Below are 9064 nucleotides of genomic sequence, written 5' to 3'. Positions count from 1 at the left end.
GAATCCGTAAGTAAGAGTTGGATGAATCTTGTACAAGAAACGCAAATTATAGAGCTCATGCCTTATAGGTATTACATCTTTATTTATATTCCCATCATGTATTATTGGGAGGGGTTCTCATCAGCTTTACGTTATTCAATGATGTTGTACAAAGATAGAGATTTACATACATACCTTCATCCATTCTACTATATACATGATACATAGCATCGTATACATATATTTTATGTAGCCTGGTCACTTGGTCAGTGAGAGATATTATTGCCTGGACACTTGGACAGTGAGAGATATTATTGCCTTTCCACTTGGCCAATGAGAGTCTATATTTACCTGGCCACATGATTGGTGAGAATTTATTTTTGTCCGGCCTTACGATTAGTGAGAGTTTATGTTGCCTGCCCACTTGGTTAGTGAGATATACACCTAGCCCTATATGTGGCCGGCTAGCTATAATATTACTATATTACATTGTGGTGAGGTGGAACATATGAGTATGTTTCAGAGCATTCTTTGGCTTCATATTACTATGTGCTTCAGTTCAATTTCAGCTTTCGGTTATTCTATTACCTTACATACTCGATATATTAATTTTTACTGACATCCCTTTTGTTAGAGGCGCTGCATTTTATGCTTGCAGGTTCTGATATATAGTTGAATAGACCTTCCCAGTATACTACAGAACCAGCCATCAACTTGATTGGTAAACTCCACTCCCCTAGAGTTATCAGGTCTAAACTTTGGAATCCATTTTGTGTATACAGATTTGATGGGTAGGTTGGGGCTCTATTCTGACCATGATACAGTTCTGTTATCTCTAGAGGATTGTAGATAAGTCCTGTATGTTTTATATGTCAGTAATATGGCCTTGCCTGCCCTGTGTACATGTTCATTTGGTAATGCTGGTTAGACGTTCATGGAAGCCTCCTCGGCCTGCATAGTTATATATATATATATATATATATATATATATATATATGTTTGGGTGTGTTTACATTTTGGTGAGTTAGATATTATCTCTAGATGATTCAGTATGCGGCCTTATCAGTCTTGGTTGGTATTTTCTGCTTGTAGGCAGGCCTTGTTGGCCTAACTAGAGGGTTACCCCTCCAGGGTTTACAGTTACAGAGTGGTATGCTCGGGCCAAGTATGGAACTGGTTCCAGTCATGCCTACCCAGGGTTGGGGCTTGACAAATTTGGTATTAAAGAAGGTTTGTCCTAGGGATTCTACAAGTCGAGTCAAGTATAGTCTTGTTTATAGATGTGTTGTGCACCACATTATATAAACAGGAAGCTACAAGGAATTTAGGAGTCTGTTACCCTTCTTTCAAATCAAAATCATACTATAGAGATGAGTCATAAGAGTTTTAGTCAGGATTTATGTTTATTAATGATACAGAGATGCTTGTAATTAAAAAGATTAGAGCTAGCCAGAGGGCTAATACAGTAGCAAGTAAGGGCACTAGTAGAGAGAGAGTTATTGATGACATGGCCTAGTCTGAGTCCCTACTAGATCGTGCATACCGGACGTGAAAATTTCCTTCTTAGGACCCTAAGATGGGAATATCTAACATACCCCGTGAATAGCAAGCCATGGGAGTATTAGAAAGTAAAAGTATAAGTTTTAACAGGTAAAAGAAGCAAGGTGAAAAAGGATACGAGGTACCCAATTAGTGTATATTATCAATATTTACAATCAGACAGAGAAATATAAGCGTTCTGAATTTACTTTCAATAGAAATAGAGGTATGTACAGTTGGCCACACCCATCTTAGCTATGCTTTATGGGAGCTAATAGATATAGTTTAAGAGAAGGATGAGATATCAGGATCTAGTTGGGGTTAAGGTAATCCAAAATGATGAATGGATTGTGAGCATTAGTTGACATGTCCGAAGGATATTGCAAATGTGATAATAGTTTTCCTTTTGAGACACCCAGATGGTCTGCTCTAGAATAGTACAGTCAGACATGAATACTAGAATATTCAACAAATTCGAAAGATAGGCACTGGAATCCTTGAAGGGATAAATATTCACCTTAGTATGACTCATGTCCCTAATAAAGAGAGAATATTAGGCGATCAAAAGAGCCATTGAGATGGAGTAAGGGAGCTAAAAGAAAAAATATGTTTTGTTGAAGTTTTCCGAATAAGGTAATAGACAAAATCATTAGTAGGAGAATAAACAAAGAGTAAATGAAGCATCATGAGTAAGATGTGATAAATAGGTGATAATGGTAAATCAAAATAAGATAGGATGACAGAGTCCATAGTCAAGTGAAGAAAAAGACAAGAGGAGACATGCATTGAGAATATAAAAGAGTATAAGCCATAAACTCATATCCTTATTTAGAGAAATGAGTTGGTGAGTTCAATGTGATTACCAAAAGGCTAAGTTAGATTTCCGGGGTAATAAATTTTAGTATAGGCTAGTAAACAAGATAAACCAAACATGAATTAGGGACCGGAGGATTCGATAACAGTCGACATCATGAGAATTTTAGAGACTGCGTTCTAACAATAAAGAATTCACAACAAAAGAATAACCTTTAAAGGTCATTCAAGAAGACGTTTCCCTTTAGCAAGAGCACTGAGCAGAGTTAAGCTTAAGGGACTAAATGTGGCAGTTACTAAGCTTAAAGGGCTAAGTGTGCCAATTACACTAGGTATCACCCTCGTGCGTAAGAAATCTAGTTATCCCTGCTACAGAAGGGTTATCGCAAGGCGAGTAAGGGTCATTGAAAAATGTGAAAAAACACAGAAAATGAAGAGGTAAAACATCTACAGGTAAACCTTTAGAGCATTAAATGTTAGTACTCCCATAAAGGGGGAAAGATAGTGTGATAAGGTATTAAGTCGGAGTAAAATAGTTCAAGTAAATATAGAATGGTAAAGGAAGAATGCGGTAAAAATACGAAAGGAATTAGATTGTATTTACTTAGATCCTATAGATATGTTATGACTCCAGAAAGTTATGCAAGCACGACGCTGGGAAGAGACAGTAAGGGTTCTTGGCAAGGATGTTAATTGAGAAATAAGTCTGAATGGATACTTGATACATAAGGAGCTAGTGAGAGAGGCAAGTTATGAAAAAATACATAATCCATGGAGGTTACGCAGAATATAAATATGAGAATGGACAGACGAGTAGTTAGTAGTTGATTCAAGAAGAGCCTATTTATGGCTTGACAAGAGGTTACAGATAAATTGGTAGATCATGTAAGATAAATGTAGTGAATCCCAACATAGGAAATTCAATCTCGTAGATATGAGATCGTAATCCTTGAGAAATATTCATATAGGGGTTGGGGTAGTTAAAGGTACCGTATAGTGTTAAGGAAATAAAAGAGAGTGCCACTGGGGAGACAATCAAAATTTGAGTTCAGAAGTAACTGTATGAGCACAAAGGCACAAAGGTAAGTAACTAAGGATAATTATAGGCGAGTAAGAACATAGAAAATTCCATCGGCTATATCATGTAATAAGCTCGCTGCTTTACAAGAGTCAGAGGTTCTCCACTAAGTACTACAATGAAAGACTAGCTTAGGAAATAAGGAAGAAGGCTTTGACCTAAGCATAGTAACCTAAATTTGATATAGAATAAATGATCTTGTAACAATAGTGTCATTAGAACATTGTATGCACTCCATAAGAAAGTGGCACCTATTGTGACTAATGAATGGGAATTAAAATCAAAAGAAATATTTGTGATCATATTAGTTACACAAAATTTCAATATGTGTGGGCACTACGATAAGCCATGTATTCATGCAACTAGTGGCATAACGAGCAGGAAAAATAATTGCTTACGTTTAAAGACAGCTGAGAAGGAACAGAAAGAATTATTCGATCTATTACCTAGAGTTAGTTACGTTATGAACGCACTTAAGTATTATCCATTCGGTATATGTACTGATATGCTTACAGTTATAGGAGACTCCCGTATATTGTTAAAAGTAAGAATTGAGTCCACATCACAGATAAAGGTTTAAATTGTTATAACATGGATGTTCCATAGCGTCCATGAAAGGTTAATGTAATAGCTAATACCCTAAGCCGCAGATTGGAAGACAGCTTAAGCATACTTAAAGGCTGAGAGGGAAGAGGAAGCTCACAAGTTACATTAGCTTAGTAAATCAGGAGTCCGATCATTTGACCCAGACGATTATAGAAATCGTGACTTAGAATATTGCAGAATCATTAATAGTAGAAATACAAGAGAGATAGTACAGCTGCCATATCCTATAACAACTCTATGATAAATCCAATTAGAAGAGTACCATCCTTAGAGATAACTAAATATGGTATGGAGATAACATGCCAAATATGTTCCCCCACTATTGCGGGACTCCGAGACAATACCAGGGCGAGAGAGCATCAATTTTACCATTTGAGTAAAGAACACAGATGATAGCAGAATAATAATCTTGAATACTCAAAAATAAGAAGACATGATCTGAGACGAGCGACATCATATGGTTGGTACTTCAAAGATGATCGATATGGATGGATGACTCTCCATATCAACCGTTGAGTTCAAAAGTGTCCGTTAGGACCACCTATGCTGAAAATAGAAATGTGCGAAGCTTTTACAGAAGTAAAATAGTTTAAAATATAAAAAATGTAAGTGATCTAAGATGACAAGTCAAACATAAATTTTTATGAGACCGGGATATGGCAGGAGGCTAAAATACGAGGTTGAGAAGTTGCAGCCTATCCTAAATCAATCATTCCTCAAGCGTATCAGAAATATGTGTATATCTCTATACAAAGTGCGACAGAAGGGTTAAATAGCAATGTTATGAGTACCAAGCTGATAACTAAGCTTAAGAAAAGGAAAGCGAGAACTATGAGAGCCAAGGTGAGATTGTCTTTGGTTATAACAACTTCATAATAAATATTATACGATGGATAAGGTCCTAGAAAAAAATTCCAAAAGTACGAATGTATGGAATGTCATAGACGACTGGGTATTCCTAAAGATGTCGCCTATGAAAGGTGTCATGAGATCCGGTAAGAAGGGAAAGCTTAGATTGAGATATAAGCCTTACAGAGTTATTCGATAGATAGACAGAGTAGATTATGAGTATGAATTGCCTCCAGAGTTAGAGTCAGTCCATTATCCAATGCTATGAAAGTACATTGGAGACACTTCTCGTATTGTCCCAATAGATGACGTTTAGATTATTAAGGATCTATCCTATGAGGAGATTCTAGCGGCTATTTTGGATTGCCAGATATGTAAGTTGAGGACTAGAAAGGTAGCCTCCGTGAAGGTATTATGGAGAAACAAGAACATTGAAGAAATGATGTGGGAGGCCGCATAGGAGATGAAATCTAAATAACCCCACCTATTTCAAACTAAAGATATGGCTTGAGATGGAATATTACAGCATATCCCGGTTCAAACCAGTAGTTCGTGAGGTGAGATCTTATTTTTGACTTACAGTACTTATGATTGACGGTTGTGTGAGTCCAGTTATATATATTGGCCAAGTATGACATGTATAGTCTGTTTTTTGGCTGCGTGCATGTTGGTTTTTGTCTAGTGTATAGAGGAGACTCTGGAAAATTTTTTGCAAGTCTCTAAGAGTTAACATTCAAGGATGAATGTTCCTAAGGGGGGAAGGATGTTACATCCCGAACTTTCATGTTAGAATGCATCGTAAGTGAATCAATATAATCTAGAGAGTTTAAGGACCTTTGAAAAGATAATTATGAGTTAAAATAGGTGTTAAGGAAGTATTGTAAGGGTTGGGGCGAAATGAATCAAAGATTTTATAACCCATATTTTTGAGGTAAAACAAGGAGTGCTTAATATACTAAGAAGGTCGTGATTTAAGATACTTAAATTATATAATATTTGTATGTTATGTTTTGATGTCAAACAAATTGTAAAACAAAAGGCGGCAAAAGTTATTGCAAGTTACGTTAATAATTTCACTGAAATTAGGGTCTAATATAACTGAGATTTTCTCGCAATATACTTAGAGATATGGGGTGTTACATCCTCCAAATTGAATGTCTACGAGTCTAGTTTCTAATGCATTAAACCATTTGACAATGTAACATCGGAGTAGAGAGATATTCGTATATTCATGAGACTGCATAAGCAGCCCTTTTTGGGGCCCAGTTAGGCGGTGGAAGCTTATCCTTTTGTTATAAAAACGGGGGGAGCCCTTTTCTCTCTTATTTTTTTACCAGAGTATACCCTATATCTCTTCAAAGTCTCTCTAAGAGCTCTCAAAGGCTTAAGGGTTGTTTCTAAGATAAACCACCTAACTCTAACATCAAGAACCTCGTAAAGGTAGTGAAAAACACTTCTACCGTGTTGTTCTCACATTAACGGTTGTTTGTTGAAGTAAGCTTTGATGGAAAAGTTATTCTTGCTGTGTCAGGTAAGATTTTCATATTTTTACTTGTGCTTAAGGTTGTTTGGCCTAGGTAGTGTTGGTTAGATCAAAAAATTATGGAAGATACTCGAAAATCGATTGAAGTACTTTTGTATTTTATTCTTGGGATGTTGAAGGTAGTTGTGATGTTGTAAATGTATGGCTAACGGTTATATTCTGGTGGTTGTTATGAACTTGGGAAAGTAAGAGAAGTAGGGGAGATACTGTCAAATATTTCCTAAAATGAGCTAGTTGCTTGGGATATCGTACACTAGTCTTCATTTTGACTTGACGTTCGCGCTCTTCTTGCTGTTGTAGATTGAAGAGCTATACGAACTATTGTGGTTGCGTTGTTAAGTGAGTTGATAAGGTATGCTATGGCTATATCTTTTCTTTCATTAGCATGAATCCTTAATAAGTGAGAATTAGATGAATCTTGTACAAGAAATGCATAATATAGAGCTCGTCTCTCATAGGTGTTACATCTTTCTGTATATTTTCATCGTATCTTATTGTGAGGGGTTCTCATCCCTTTATGATATTCCATGATGTTGGACAAAGATAGAGAGTTAAGTACGTACTTTCATCCATTCTACTATATATATGATATATAACATCATATACATATATTTTCTGTAGCCTGGACACTTGGTCAGTAAGAGATATTATTGTCCTACCACATGGTTAGTGAGAGTTTATATTTTCCTAGCCACATGGTCAGTGACAGTTTATATTTGCCTGGCCACTTGGTCAGTGTGAGAGTTTATATTTTCCTTGCCGCTTAGTCAGTGAGAGTTTATATTTGCCAGGCCTTATGGTCAGTGCGAGTTTATTCTTGCCTGGCCACTTGGTCAGTGAGATATACAACGAGACCTATGTGTGACTGTCTAGCTATGATATCACTATATTACGTTGTGTTGAGGTGGAACAGGTGAATATATCTTATAGCATTTTTTGGCTTCCAAATTATTATGTACTTCAGTTCAGTTTTAGCTTTCAGTTATTCTATTGTCTTACACATTCGGTAAGTTATTTCATATTGATGTTTCTTTGCTGGTAGCGCTACATTACATGTCTTCAAGTTCCGATAGACAATCGGATAGACCTCCCCAGTAGACACAGTATTACATCTCGCATTTTCGTACTTTAAAAGTTTCGTCTTTAGTTAATTAACGTAGACTCGGGGATGCGATCATCTTAACGTTAACGTATTTACGCTATTTATAACAAGCGATAAATAAGTGTTATGAAGAATAAAGGGTATATGAATTAAAGAAAACATGTTTCGTTGAAAGTGTCCAGTTTGAGATAAATACGGGTCGAGAGATAATACCCGATGATTATGAACTAGTACCATGCAAGGTACTATATGACCACGATAGTATAATGTATAAAGTATTTATAAAGTATATTAAAAATAAGTAGAATTTTAAGTAATTTATGATAATTTTTTAAATTATGCGGGTAATTGATTAATTACCGGAGTAACAGGATATTACTCAATTAACTAATAAGTGAATAAAAAATTATTATAAAATTATACCCCAACGTGGCATAAAGACACAATGACTAAATATGACTCTTGGTCATTATTGACATGTGACTAGTTATGGAGTGTAACAAAAACTAAGACTTAAACATAAGTCTTATCATATCCATTCAAGAATCAAAAGCTTGAACAGAAGCAAACTTTCAACAAAACGTTAGAACAAATTTCAACATTAAGATTAAATCCATTCTGTCGTTGGTTCAACAAAGCGTTAGAACATAAGCAAAATTTCGTTCAAAATTTTAAGGAATCAAAAGCTAATTTCTCATGGTCCGTAGCTAAATTCTGCTGTAGCAAATTTCAAGCTTCTAAAAGAGTACGGTGCAATCTTCGCCAGGAATATTATATGGAGTTTTTCCTACTCCAGGTATATTAAGACCATCCCTTCATTTTTTTGGCATGCTCCAAATTATACAAAAGAAACGAGCAAAGGAATAGTTTCCATAAATTACCTTATCCATAAAAATACTAGGGGTGTCTATATTCTTGATTCCCCATGTGAATTGTTATTATCTTTTGTTCATGGATCTCAGAATAATACGCAGTTGAAAAAGTTTATCCGGAAGGAATATTGACATTTTTACGTATTTTTCAAGTATTTCCCCCATTTATACATGTGAATTGACCCATGACCAGATGGCGTTATATACGCGTATATATGTACATTATATTTATATGGGATGTAAGAAAAGGTTACGGCGTTATATACGCACCACCACCTGATTAGCTGGTATATGTTGATCATGTTGCCCACAGTGGCCGAGATGATATGATGGGATGTCCTCAGTGGCTTGATGATATAATGTACACTCATACCTATGCATGGCACGACATTTATACGCACGTGTATGACATTATAAATGTTTTAGAATTTACAAAGTTATTCAGATTTAAATACGTGTTTCTATATTCCATGTTTCCTCAATGTCTTTTACGTACTAATTTTCATGCCTTACATACTCAGTACATCTTTCGTACTGACACCCTATATCACGGGGCCTACATTTTCTGCCCGCATGTGCAAGTAGACAAGCTGATGGTCCCCCTTCTTAGGATCCCTGATCAGCGAAAGTTGGCATGATCCACTAGATCCGGAGCTGCTTTTGATTTTGGTACGATATATATA

Source organism: Nicotiana sylvestris, chromosome 3 (assembly GCF_000393655.2).
Source record: "Nicotiana sylvestris chromosome 3, ASM39365v2, whole genome shotgun sequence".
Taxonomy (NCBI): domain Eukaryota; kingdom Viridiplantae; phylum Streptophyta; class Magnoliopsida; order Solanales; family Solanaceae; genus Nicotiana; species Nicotiana sylvestris.
Note: the sequence above shows the minus strand (reverse complement) of the source record.